Raw genomic sequence first — 13,654 nt, 5'->3', positions numbered from 1 at the left:
GCGTTTCTCATCATGTTTATTCTTAAAAAACAGCAACATAGTCTATAATAAGAACTCACCCTGATTTGAAAAACTGATTTTATCATAAACAGTCTTAATATAATCGAGCGTAGATATGTTGGACAACGATTTTTAAGAACATCTAATTACCATATACTATTTTTAACATTTAAGCCATCCATTCCGTTTTACATTTTAAACAATCTGTTTTTTTTTTTTTTAATAGACATAAATAATCTTATTGATTATTTTTAAATTGTTAAATTTATATATTTTATCAATGTATATTAGACATTCTTTTGTGATATACACCAGGATCAGGGCCCTGACCCACCAATGATTTATGTTAACTATTGCTGATGATGCTCACAAAGTTGAGTGAAACATGTCCAATTTGTGATTAAATGGTTTCATCCTAAATATAAGGATTTTATGTATTGGAAAGGTGGTTCATTAATTATAATAATTTGGTGAATTCATGTATGATATTGTGAAATGGCTGCTTCTCCTTTAAAACTTGTAGTAATTACCTGTGCAGTTAATTATTTGCCAATGTTATCCTGTACTGGGTCATTGAATTCCAGAGATAAGTCATAATCTGGTTGAGGGATGAAAAATGTCACTCCACGGATACGCTTGTAGATGGTAAAATTGCTACCAGATAAGTGTCTGTATACTTCTTAAAATGTCGTTTTCTCTGATGAATTTAGGAGCTTGTATTACTGGAATATTATGGTCCTAAACATCTGTGTAGAATATCTGATATTCAATTCTCTGGCTAGTTGTTCTTCCTGGCCTCCTCCCAGTTACCTGGGGCTGGACTTCATATGGATTTAGTCCTGCTTTGTAGCCAAATGCCTTTCTTGACACCAACCCTATGAGGAGGAGGTATGTATTCATTATTGCTTATTTCTGTGGTGGTTTATAGTGTGACATGTATGTAAATGAAGATGTGTGTTAAGACAAACACAGAACACAAACACCCAGTCCAGGACATGGAGGAGTTAACCACATGCGGTAAAATACCCAATCCATTCTGGAATCGAACCTGAGGCCCTGTGAACCAAAGGCACTATGCTGATCAATCAGCCAAGGAACTGCACAGTTTTCATCCAGTTATCTTAAATATGGGTAGGCTTTTATAGGGTGTGTAGAATACTTATAGGAAAAACTGTTGCATAATGTGGGAATTTAGATGCATTAATGAGAGAAAAAAATGTTCATTGATGTCCTGAAATCTAATTCAATTGAATATTTAATTTTAATGGCCGGAGACATATGAGCTTTTGGGCTTATGCCATGTCAAGAATACAGAATGAAACTCTTTACGTTTCACAGAGAACTTTGCTCCACGTCTTCAGAAGAAAATCTCGACTGTTCACGAGAAAGACTTCTCTAGTAATGAAAGTTAGAATTTAGATGCTAGTAATAGAAGTATAAGTGGTAAGTTCATTCATATCTAGACGGCTTGCCGTATGTTGTACAGCGCTAGCATTTGAAGCGGAACCTGATGGTACCATCAGAATCAGTCTGGGAGGGGGGGGATATAACTAGTGTACACACATGAAAGTATGACACTCATACAAGTCTGAGGTGAAACGTCTGGTGATGAGGAATGTACAGATTTGGAAAACACCGAAACAAAACAACAATAGTGAAAGGACAGGGAAGAGAACTAACTACGTAAATCCTTAATGGCTGGCAACAATGTATTAATTGATAGCCAGTGTACCTGTTCAAATTGTTCAGATTTCTATGTGTATTTCTACAGCTTCCCGTATAATCCTGGACTTGTAGTGTCTGGTTTGGGTAAGAGATCAAACATCTTGGAACACGGCATCTTGACCCGACGATAGCGCATGCTCGGCTATTGCTGATTTGTCTGGCTGGTTGAGACGGATATTTCTTTGATGTTCCTTGATGCGAGTCCTAATGGACTGGTATGTTTAATGGCTATATTATACTCGAAACATTCATATTTTCAGCTTAGTAGGTCATGTTTAGTTCATATAGTACATGCTGAAGAGATGAGTACAGAACAAAATGACCAACCAGACATCAGTGGGATCCAAACCCACAACAAAATTAAATCTGTTATTTAAAAACACAGTCAATTTTAACTTAACATTTTCATTGTATTATATAAAGAAGTAAATTTCCTTTCAGCACATCAGCAATTGTATTTTGATCTTTTCGTAGGTGTTTTATTTGCATTGCACGCTTTAGATGTTTCGCAGAGTCTGGATGTAAATGTAATGATCGATTTACATTTGGCAGATCATTATAACCATGCAAGCTGTCCCACACTATTTTCTTCTCTTCTGCTAACAAACAGTGCCAACCAAATAATCTGACTGCTGCATAACCCCTCATATTCACCATATCATGCATGCACTTTTAAAATATCTGATGTAAATTCCACTTTTTTTTTTCTGTAGAACCTTTCCTTTTAATGTCACTGCACAACAACTAATTTTAACAAATATTCATAAAGTCAACACTAACTGCTCTGTTCGAAAGAAAATACAAGACTGAAAATACTGAGGGTAGAATGATATAGGTATTTACAACGAGGAAGGGACAAAGTTTGACTGTTATTTTCACTTTTGGCTATGTCAATAAATAACAAATAAAGGAGGCTACAATGTGCTTTAGAATCTCCCAGAAAGATCTGGAAAAGAAATGCACCTCAACTTGAAACTCAGTTTTTTCTTTTTATAATTTCCCTAACTGTAAGGCAAACTCGCCCGGTAAAACTCATAGTAGTTGGGCATAAACTCTACTTGGTTATCATAGCAACTAATCAGAAACATGCCATTATCCATCACAGTCTTGGATAGCGGTTCAGCCTGCAGGCTGAATGCAAGCAGGAAGTTCTTTCTATTTCTTCTCATTTGCCTTATTGGCTCCAAATGAACATACTGTAATACAGAAAGAAAAATGCCAAATTGTAACATACACTAATGTTCATAAAAAACAGAACACCTTGAAACACTAGAGATAGGACGTTCATATTCATAGGACATTTTCATTAGTATGTTTTGCAGCAACAATTAGCATTTGTCACGTAGGTTCAGCATGTGTCCTGTTGCCTAGTAGGCACTGATTACTTGTTCCATGCGTGATGGCGTCTTGGGGTATAGCCATCCATGCTGCATTCACCTGGTTCCACAGTTCATCTTTGGTGGTTGGTATTTGGTAACAGCACCGCACCCGTCGTTTCACCATGTCCCACACATTTTCAATTGGCGACAAGTTTGGTGATTGGGCGGGCCAGGGCAACAGTCTGACATCCTGTGACAACAAGAAAGCATGTGTTCATGCTGCAACATGTAGTCGCGCATTTTCCTGCTGAAATGTGGCGTCTGGGGTGTCGTGCAGAAAGGGTATGGCTACGGGTCGCAGGATTTCATTCACGTACATCAAACTGGTCTCATTGCCCTGATGCCTCTCCCCCTGTCTGCGGCGAACCAAAATGCGGCCATAATTTTCAAGCAAACAGAACCTGGATTTATGCGAAAACACTATCTGCTGTCAGTCCTCTCCCCAGTGACGTCGTTGCATTCACCATTGCAGTCTAGCGTGTTTATGCACATTATTCAAAATTAGGCATAGAAGTGGATGACACGCCGGTAACCCAGACCGTAATAAATGATGGACTGTCACTCCTGATAGTGTACGATGTATTACAGTGTTCCACTGTTGCGCCAAAGCCGAGGAGGGTGCAGATCTGTCCTGCAATGCCATTCGGATGAGGTGTCGATCTTCTCGGGGAGGTGGTCTGGGTGGTGTGACCAGACCCATATCGTCGTGTTCTGCGGCCTTCTGTGAACCATTCTGAACACACCCGTTGTACTACCGACACACTTTGTCCCACACGAGCAGCAATTTTCCGGATGGATGCATCACGTTCTCTCATGCCAATAATGTGCTCTCTTTCGAGCTCACTCATTTGATGGTACGGTTCTCACATGTCTGTGAGGCATCCTGCACGTGTGCTCATGTCGCACTAATCCATTGCATTCATTTTATTATGACAACGAGAGCCGCAGGCACATTTTACCAGTCAGTGGTGGTGTGCTGAGATTTTTTTTTTGCTAGGGGCTATACGTCGCACCGACACAGATAGGTCTTATGGCGACGATGGGAGAGGAAAGGCCTAGGAGTTGGAAGGAAGCGGCCGTGGCCTTAATTAAGGTACAGCCCCAGCATTTGCCTGGTGTGAAAATGGGAAACCACGGAAAACCATTTTCAGGGCTGCCGATAGTGGGATTCGAACCTACTATCTCCCGGATGCAAGCTCACAGCCGCGCGCCTCTACGCGCACGGCCAACTCGTCCAGTGCTGAGATATTGATGTGGACCTTGAACCTGGGGGCTGACTTGGTTCAAATGCTTATTTCTTCAGAACATACTAATGCACATGTCCTGTGAATATGAACTTCCTATCTCTAGTCTTGCAGGTTGTTCTGGTTTTTGTGAACATGGTGTACTTCCAATACAGATAAAATTATCACAAAATATGTGTATTTAAATATTTATAAATAGCTGAAGTAGAGTTTTGTTAGCTTTAACCTTGTGGCTACTACTGCAGCAGGTGCCAGTTCAGCAGAATGCAGTGGTTGTTTTTTGTTTTTTTACGTCACACCAACACAGATAGATCTTATGGCGATGATGGGAAGGAAGTGGCTGTGGCCTTAATTAAGGTGTGGAAATGGGAAACAACAGAAAACCATCTTCAGGGCTGCCGACAGTGGAGTTCGAACCCACTGTCTCCCGAATGCAAGCTCACAGCTGTGTAACCCTAACTGCACGGCCGACTCGCTTGGTGGAATGCACTGTTCCTAACTGTCAAAAGGCAGAACCTTCTCTACACATCCGGAGGAATTATGGCTTCATCAGTACTCTTATCAGGGAGCACTGCTGTTGGAAATCCAGAGGAAGATCTTGATACCAACTTAGTAGACCACATCATTCTCATCAACTAGAAAATAAATTTCTGGCATCATAATAATAATTAGTCTACCTCTGTGGTGTAGTGGTTAGTGTAATTAGCTGCCAACCCTGGAGGCCCAAGTTTGATTCATGGCTCTGCCACGAAATTTGAAAAGTTGTATGGGGGCTGGAACAGGGTCCGCTCAGCCTTGGGAGATCAACTGAGTAGAGGTGTGTTCGATTCCCACCTTGGCCATCCTCGAAATCGTTTTCTTTGGTTTCCCAGTTCTCTTCCAGGCAAATGCAGGGATGGTACCTAACTTGAGGACACGACCGCTTCCTTCCCTCTTTCTTGGCACACCTTTCCAATATTCCCATCCCCCACAAAGCCCCTGTTCAACACAGCAGATGAGGCCACATGGGCAGTGTTCTGGTCCTCCTCCCCAGTTGTATGCCATTACCCAAAGTCTCGCGCTCTGGGACACTGCCATTGAGGCAGCTGAGTCCGAGGGAAAAACCAATCCTGGAGGGTAAACAGATTAAGAAAGATAATAATACAGTAATTATAATTCACATTTATTATTAGATAAGTTGTTCATTCTCTATTTTTTTGAATCCAACTTGATACCTTGATACCAGGATTCTCTCTTTGATTGATAATAATTTTACCCTGCATTGAAAGAACTTGTAGTCCTACTCAGTTGCCTCTCAGTACAATAAAACTTTAATGGGTTTTAAATACCTGCAATGTAAGTATTATGATATTTACTTCCAGATAAAGTTATCTATGTATTTAAAATACTAGGCTGATTTTTGTTACCATGCATTTTTGCGAGAACGGCTGAACTGATTGACTTGGTAAAGCCCTCTGATGAAAGCTGTTGGTCTGTAGATTTGTAGAGAGTCTTTAAAAGAAAAAATAATATGCCACATATATTTTTAAAATATCAAAGAGAAATGTTCCAATCTCATTGGGGATGATGCTCGCCTCTACACCAAGGCCAACTGGACGATGAGGGGAAACCCGAGAGTGAGAGCATTGAGGCATGCAATACAAGAGGGTAGGTGAAGTGGGCAAGCACTCATGTGCAATCGGACATCTTCTTGGTCAAGAAGAAGAAGCTATTCAGTGCAATTTTACTGTCTCTTCTGTAGCTCTCCTTATATTTGCTAGCTTGATGTGATTTCAGAGGAATTTAATTTTTTTTTTTTCTCTCCTTCCATGTCATCTTTCCCTATATTTGTTAGCTCGAGTGATTTTGGAGAAATTTGAATGGTTTTTCTGCTATGTCATAATTTTAACACTGAAGTTGGGAACTTCTTTTCTCTGGTAGTTAGTTAAGTGGGTCAGTCCTCCATGCCATAATTTACTGTCATGGAAGAAAATTGAAGGATTGAACCTATACTAGGTGATGGAAATTGCTTATTTAGAACAGTTTCATACTCTTTATAGCATAATGAAGAACATAATCATAATCTGCGTTTGTAAACTGTTGCTAAAATTGTAGCCGATTTGGGTTCATTTTAAGGGTTTTATTACTGGCAATCAGTGGTATTGCTTTCTTGTCAACAACCAACTTGAGTATGAAAGTTTTATGTCTCTGGACAGTGAATACCCTGGTCATGTTAAACTTCATTGTTTAGGCCAATTGTTTGTTGATTATATGTTTAGAATACATAACGATGAGACTAACCATGCTGCTGATTATGGCAATAGAAATATTATTTGCATTGTAGTGTGTAGCAGCACCATTGATGCAGGACATTACAGTGTTATTGAATACGATGTTAATTTGGAGAGTAATGCTGCTGTAAATGAACTAGTTAGACAAAAAAGGAACTTTGACCGGTCATACGGAGGCTACAAAAGGTGCTTAAAAGATAAAAATTAGAAATTGGAGACAAGACGCTTTTAAAATTCAATATAAATCTGCCATTTCAGAAAAATTCCAGATATTATGCTGTACAATGTAGGTTCTTGATAAATTAATGTAAACATATTTCAGAATTGTACTTCTCTTGCGTGAAAACTGCACTTGGTTACTTTGGTAGTAAAACTGATCTGCTTGAATATAAAATACTTGACAGCCTGAAACAATTATTCACTGGAGACGATATGTAAACAATTTCAGAGAAAATATTCAGCAGTACAATAATGCTATGGCCTTAGTTTCCCTTGGTGCTACTGTTACCTTGCCACCTGGGTATGGTCCATATTGTTTTAAAATTTCTTGAATGTTCATCATCAAATTTCTTTGTTATATTCCAAAAATGTAAGCAACAGATATGACAGTCATTTTGTACACTCAACCACACAAAAATTGGCCGTCACAACAGATGACTTTCTTTCAAAATCCTCTTGTTTGAAGTAGGATGAGCATATTATGCTGGTGTAAGATTCTGTCTCTTTGGCCACCAGCCATCCACTGTTTACTAATATCCTCACATTTAAAGAATGTATAAAATTCAGTATTTGTTGGCCATTTTATGTGTGGTTCATTGTTCATATTAGATTGCTCAGAAGGTAATCAAATCATACTAGAAAATTGAGTTAATTTTTGCATCATGGAAGATGCACTTAATATTTTAAACAATATTTTGCAATGGCATAACCCCCCTACATTCAATTTTGTAGGACAATGCATGCAAAAATATGTGAACAAAATTAATCAACTTAAGGGAAAAACTTTAGCCTTTTGATTTGGTCTTGCCTTTCTACCATGAACCTCAAGCAGATCCTAGATGTTATAGTAATCCAACCTCCTCAGAGATTGCCGCTGTTTTTGAAACAACTGATGGTGCTCCGGCTTCACACAGTCATGTAGCTGTATTTTCTAATCAGGGAATTTTAAATTAAATTGACATTGACAGTATGCATTGTGATACCTTAACTGACATTTTAATTTGTTCTTGCAGAGAAACAGGGTGTCATATTTCACTGCCAACTGGAGGGAATCGTGAGACGAATGGTTTGTGCGTTGATACTTATGTCGGTCTTCCTGATGCTTTTACACGTTAGAGCTGAAAATGAAAGATTAAGAGCTGGTCGTATTGTTATTTTGCCTTCCGCTTTCATTGACATTCCTTGAAATATGTTGCAAAATTATCAGGATTCAGTGGCAATTGTGAGAAAATTTGGTCAGCCAGACCTCTTTATTACCTTCTTGCAATCCATCATGACCTGAATTTCATGCAAAAATATAGGAACTCCTGTGTTTAATTAACCAGAACTGGTAAGGTGCAAACTTTCATATACACAGTTGAGTTCTATAAGCAAGGTTTACCTTATATACACTTATTGGTGTGTTTTTGAGATAGTTGTAAATTATGAGAAATCTCTGAAATTGATAAGAGAGTTTCTGCAGTAATACCAGATCCTTCCAGTCCCACATTGTACAACTTAGCAGAGACGTACATGGTACATGGACCTTGCGGCTTTCTCAGTCCTAATTCAAATCCCACTGTCGGCAGCCCGGAAGATGGTTTTCTATGGTTTCCCATGTTCAACTGAATTAAGGCTATGGTCGCTTCCTTCCCATTCCTAGCCCTTTCCTGTTCTATCGTTGCCATATGACCTATCTGTGTCTGTGTGATGTAAAGCAAAATTGTAAAGGAAAAATATAAATCCTAATTCAGTTTGCATGAAAGATGGAAGATGTAAGAAGGATTTTCCAAAAGAGTTTATTCCATAACCTAGAGATAATGTGAATAGCGATCCACTTTACTGCAGGTGACTGAATGGAAGAACATTTACCGAACGTATATAAGGCACCAATGTGGAAACTGACAATCGCTTGGTTCCTTACTCGTGATTTCTGTTAATGTTCTTTTAGGCCTATATTAACTTGGAAATTTGTGCAATTGTACACAGCATCAAATATATACATACTTAATTATGTTTATAAGGGGCATGATTGGACTAACTTGCAAATCACAGAAAATGATGAAGCACTACATTATGAGAAAGTTTGTACATATTTGAATGTTAGATATGTTTGTTCAAGTGAGGTTGCATACTGGATTTTTGGTTATAACATGCACAAAGAGTCCCACACTCTTGGCTGGACACTTATCTATTTACCAGGTCAACAAGATGTGTGTTTAAATTCCAATAATGTTTCGCAAGCAATATTACGGGTGCAGTTGAAGTGTACACAACTCATTACATGGTTTCAGCTGTTCAAAAATCCAACAATGAGGGGCACATACAGTGTATTTATCTTGAATCACCACTTCACTATGTATGGAGAAAAAAAAATGTGTGGAAAAAATGACAGATTTGAAAAAGTAATAGGTCTGAATCTGAAAGATACCACCTGCACATTTTCTTCACTAGCTTTGAGGATCTCCGAACATACCAAGGTATTACCTACCCAACATATAAGGATTTGGCAATGAAGTTTGGACTGCTTCTAGATTATTCTGAATGGCTACACTGTTCGATGGAAACATCAGCATTTAATTACCTTTTCAATTGAGACAGTTATTTTCCAGTATACTGTATATGCATTTTTCATCAGCTTTGCAATGACAGACACTTCTGGGAGTAGTATAAACACTGTAGTGAGTGTTATTTAAAGTGTACCGGTGCAAACATGGCTTATCTATTGTCCCTTAGAGTTATTAATGAAACCCGGAAATTGCATGTTTTTTCTCTCCCAACATTCAACTTACCTACTACAATACAAATATGTCCTACTCGTTGGCTGAATGGTCAGCATACTGGCCTTCGGTTCAGAGGGTCCCAGGTTTGATTCCCAGCCGGGTCGGGGATTTTAACCTTCATTGGTTAATTCCATTTGCCCGGGTGTGTGTGTGTTTTTTTTTGTGCTGTCCCAAACATCCCTGCAGCTCCACACCATACACAACACTATCCTCCACCACAATAACACGCAGTTACCTACACATGGCAGATGCCTCCCACCCTCAGCGGAGGGTCTGCCTTACAAGGACTGCACTCAGCTAGAAATAGCCACACGAAATTATTATTATTAACTTATATTTAACAAGCAAACTACTAAAGTGCCAATTTTCAGTTATGATTTGGCTGACATGGCACTCATGGCAAACCAGGAAAAACTTTCAGTTCTTAATGAAATCATTGACATTGACCAAACTTCAACGAGCATTTAACTCTGGTCTTCAATTTGCCTTTAACTAGAGTTATGATGCTCACATAACCCATAGCTACACAGCTCTTTCCTAGCTGAAACCCGAGGCGACGGAAGTTTCATATACTTACGTTGATTTATCGAACTCTGAAGGAAAATCTACTCAAATACATTTTATCAAAATTCCATTTACAGTATTATCCTCATTCCATAATTGTAACACTAGATCAGGCACTTTCCTTGCTATTACCATCAACCCCTCTTCAATATATAATAGATCCTTCGCTGTGGCTGGGTCACGACTTTGGAATTCACTTCCAGCTGCTGTCAGAAACTCTTAACTCAACAACAAAATTTAAAATAGCATGCAGAGATTACCTGTTGAATACCGCTGATTGTTTCATATGATTGGTGAAGTCTGATAGGTTGTGCGATTGTGGTACGTAGGCTAGTAACATTGATATTTTATTGTACAGCTGAAGAACACTGTTGTTTTTATAATTATGATGTTATTATATTTTTATAACTATAAAATGTACATGATAAATAACATAGCTTTTAACTCCTGTACATAGATAACTGTTTATTGCCACACTTGTATTTCTGTTAATTTATTATGTAATGTGTACTGTTTATGCACTGCTTATGTTTTTCAGTTAGTATGTAACTTTTCATTATGACTGTTACATGGTTTTTCGTGGATCGCAGAGGTGGAAGGAGGTGCCGGGGTGAATGGGTCTAACTACAATGTCAAGAATTGAATTTAAAACTTAAACTGAAGGTTATATTTTCAAAAACCTCGAACTTAACAATTTTTACAGGTACAAGTAGCAAACATTAAAGAAGTCTAGGAAGGACAAGATTAGTGGTATTAACAGATCGTGGGCTTCAAGCCCTCACTTTACTTTTCCTGAGCTCCTAGCTCAAATTTACAAAAGAGCACAAATTTATACAAGGACAGAAATCCCCTAATTCAAAGAGCACTTGCTCCAAAATTACACTATCAAGCCTCCCAGAGGCACCTTTTACAACACTTGAAAAAGAGCTAACATGCTCTCAGTTTCTCAAGCCTACTCAAGGCAACACCAAAAAAATCTTACAGTCTCTGGCCTTCCATGGCCCAACTTTAATAAAATTGAAACAGGGGTATCTCGTACCAAACCTATAGGGCCTTTGCGGAAAGAACAGATTAATTAAATGGCCTGAAACACAAACTGAATGGAGAGCTCGAGAGGGTACATCACTCTTTATCCCCGATTTACAGTTAAAGATTCTATGAAGTTATTACATTAGCTGGCAGAAAGTTACATTTTTAGAAAAGGAAGGTTACATAGTTAATGATTCGGACCTTTCCCTCGGGTTAAACTGCGGAGTAAGCAAGAAAGAAAGAAAGAAAGAAAGATGTTATGTGGCCATTACCTGGTGGATGTACTGCTGCCTGATGAAAGAGGCCGCCCGCCTCCTGCTTTGACACACACACACACACACACTTAGTAAGATGACGATCAGTTGGCCCAGAAACGAGAAACTCCGCAATTTATAAACCCTCGGGAAAGTTAGAGATCATTCAAGATTAAACTTGCCACACCCTCTCACGTTTATTGGTCACTTTAAAAGTTACACTCAAAATCAAAGAAGAGGAAGAAGAAGACTGTGATTGGTAGAAAATTAATTACAGAAATTAGGGATTGGCTAGATTCAATACAAAACTTCTTAGAATTATAAGTTCTTATTCCTCGCACCAAGGTGCACGATCATAGTTTTTAGTAGTGACATCTGTGGGAGAATGTTCCAACTTCTTGATGAATGGAAAACAAAACAAGTAGAAATTCACACAGTTCAGGAAACTTCACAATAACAAAATTACATTAGATTTTAGTGGTGACATCTTCCGAGTAAAGTTCTAAGTTGATGTAGTTTCAGTTTCACCAATAGAGGAGTTCATTTAGGCACTAATTTTGAATGCGCGGCGTAGAGGTGTACCTCCCGGTACAATGACTTTTCTCATTCTTTTTTACTTTTATGTTCCGGATTACTCGTTATTTTGTTTTATTTGCTGAGCTTAGCTTTCATTCTTCTTTATATGTTCTCCGTGTGTTTTATTTAGGTTAGTCATCCTTGATTTTAGAGTAGAATAGTACTTCTCTTTTATATATGTATTAAATTGTAATTCATGTTTTTAAGAGTAAGAGAGGGCCACGAGCCCTAACTTCGCCACTGCTAAAGTGATGTAAATAAATACTGCAACAAAACAATGCAAATGTCAAGAATATATATTTTTTTGTTGATGGTCCCAGTGGCACTGGAAAAACGTATATACCTGTATAATAATGCTTAATACGAAAGTGCTTCAATTGAGGGCTTCATATTATATCAGTAGTGTAGACAGGAATAGCTGGTTTTGCTGTCTTGCAGTTGAACAGTGCATAATACATTCAAAATTCCTCTAAATTTAAATGTGTGTTTGGTGTCTGGATAAAAAGTAAATTCCAAAGCAGCTGATAATATTTGATTAGCATGGCTTATAAAATGAGATGAAACATCATTGGCAAATAGTCATTCATTAATGTGTGTGAATCATTTTCTAATAGATATTACGTGTAACAACCTTCCTTTTGGTGGGAAAATTATTGTTTTGGGGGAAGATTTCAGACAGGTTTTGACCGTTCTACACTCTTCTCTGCCAAACAATTATTCATAATTGCATTAAATACTCTCCTCTTTGGCCTTTCTGCAAAGTACACCACTTAGATAAAAACATATGGGAAAATCCACAAAAAATGGAATTGGCTGATTTTTTACAAGAAATTGGTAACAGCAGCTACCCCTCTGTGGATGGTGAGGGATTAGATGTTCTTGTATATCCAGCCAGAATTTTACCACATGATGATAATCATGACTGAAATTTATGACAAAACATTAACTTCTGCAAAAAGATGTCATCAGTTTCTTGAAAGTTGCCATTCTTGCACCAGAAATGAATACTGTAATAAAATTGATTTGAAAGTCGTTGAGCTTATACCTGGTGGTTCAAAAATATACACTAGTGTCAGCAGATTATTTACTGAAGATGAAAGCCACTAACTTCGGTTTCCTGCAGAATTCTTGAATTTCACATATTCTTACTCTAAAGATTGGAGTCATTGTTAACGAGCGAGTGGCTGCGTGGTTTGGGGTCATAGCTGTCGGCTTGCATGTGGTAGATAGTGGGTTTGAATCCCACTGTTGGCAGCCCTGAAGATGGTTCTTGGTGGTTTCCCAGTTTCACACCAGGGTGGGGCTGTACCTTAATTAAGGCCATGATCACTTCCTTCCCAGTCTTATTAACTTCCTATCTCATCGTCGACCTGTCTGTCACAGTGCAATGTAAAGCAAATTCTGAGAAAAGAAAAAGAAGAAAAAAGAATCATAGTTATGCTCCTTATAAATCTGAATGTTTCCCAAGGTCTCCTGAACAAAACAAGATTAGTTGTAAGAAATATATTTAAAATTTTGTTTAGATTTTGTAATAATAAATGGAAATAAAGCTAGGCAGAGAGCTCTAATAACTTGAGTTGATTTAACACCATCCGATAGAACACTACCATTTTACTTTAAAAGGTGCCAGTT

The 13,654-nt window shown here is 38.2% G+C and overlaps 1 protein-coding gene across 2 annotated transcripts in view; it reads left to right on the top strand.

Annotated features, from left to right (window-relative positions):
- Window positions 1-13,654, top strand: part of Vps8 (vacuolar protein sorting 8) — a 221,275-nt gene that overhangs the window by 62,380 nt on the left and 145,241 nt on the right. The window lies entirely within an intron of this gene.

This window comes from Anabrus simplex, chromosome 2 (genome assembly GCF_040414725.1).
Source record: "Anabrus simplex isolate iqAnaSimp1 chromosome 2, ASM4041472v1, whole genome shotgun sequence".
NCBI lineage: Eukaryota > Metazoa > Arthropoda > Insecta > Orthoptera > Tettigoniidae > Anabrus > Anabrus simplex.
The sequence above is the reverse complement of the archived record's forward strand: the minus strand, read 5'-3'. Positions and strand labels throughout refer to the sequence as shown.